This window comes from Echinops telfairi, unplaced genomic scaffold (genome assembly GCF_000313985.2).
Source record: "Echinops telfairi isolate 266 unplaced genomic scaffold, ASM31398v2 ScPeMD7_7472;HRSCAF=8510, whole genome shotgun sequence".
NCBI classification, from domain to species: Eukaryota; Metazoa; Chordata; class Mammalia; order Afrosoricida; family Tenrecidae; genus Echinops; species Echinops telfairi.
The window spans coordinates 3,208,512-3,209,723 of record NW_022111376.1 but is presented as its reverse complement, the minus strand read 5'-3'; positions in this window follow the sequence as shown (position 1 = coordinate 3,209,723).

Genomic DNA, 1,212 nt, shown 5'->3' with positions numbered 1-1,212 from the left:
GCGGCCTTTGTTGTTTTCTCTTTGCTGACAAGAGCCACCCCAGTGGGGGTGAGGAGCTACGGCTCAGTGCGAGATATCTTTTGACCTTGTTATCTTTTGATCATTAGCAATGGCTAATGATGTCGAGCATGCCTAGGCATTCAATCCATTTATATTCCATGTGCTGTCACAAAGGCTTTGCGTCTGTCATTGCCAGGTGGCTGGTGGTTCTGGCACGTGACAAGGCTGCGCCCCTAGTCCTCCCTTAGAGTCTTCCTTGGTGTCCCAGAAGGACCGGGGGGTGGGGTGTGCAGTGGTCACTCCGTGGGCTGCTAACCTCAAGGCCACCCTGAGCTGGAAACCATCGGCTGCTCCAAGGGAGAAAGAGGCGGCTTGCTACTTCTGCAAAGAGCTCCAGTCTGGGGAACAATCCCACAGGGCAGTGAGCCCACCTGCCCTCCAGGGTGGTTGAGAGTTGGCATGGGGCCCATGGCTGTGAGTTTGGTTGGTTGGGGTGTTGAATGACTACCGTGGAGGGGACCATGTGAGCAGCCTTGGCATTTGTTTTCCTCAAATGCCTGAGGTGTCCTCTGCGTCCTGGTGCTGGAGTGGCTGCCCTGGAGCTCATCAGCAAGCTGTCCCTTCCCCGGCGACTCCTCGCCCCTTGCCCCGGGGCACCTCCCTGACCGATAGGCCCCTCAGTTGACAGCTGTGACCAAACCAGGTAGCCAGAGAGGGAAAGACAGGCCCACACTGGCTAGGCTAGCCTGTGGAGAGGACAGGGTATGTGTGTGGAGCTGCGGGGATGGGTCTGAGTGGGCCAAGCAGTCTGGTGGTGACCAGCTAACTGGCTTCTCTGTGGACTTTTGGAGAGCCCCCCCACCCCAACCCCAACAGCACTGGCTGGTCCTGGGCCCAGGAGAGGGGAGGCTCTTGGGCCCTCTGTGGGTGATGGTGGGCTAAAACGGGAGCCAGGCCCAGGATGCTCAGGCACTGGCGATAGCCCAGAGTGTAACAGAGAAAGACCCCCACCTCTGACCCTCAGGTGGGGGTGAACTCTTGCTCATTGGGTCCACCCAAAGTCATCAGTCCCTGCTTCTGAAAATCTTGGGCGTGAGAAAGAAAGACACCGGACGCCATGCTGAGCTGGAGCCTAGGGGCTGGAGACACTGCCCTGTCCCAGCAAGGACACAGCCTGTCCTGAGGGTTGTCACCCTAAAGGCTTGAGGGCGT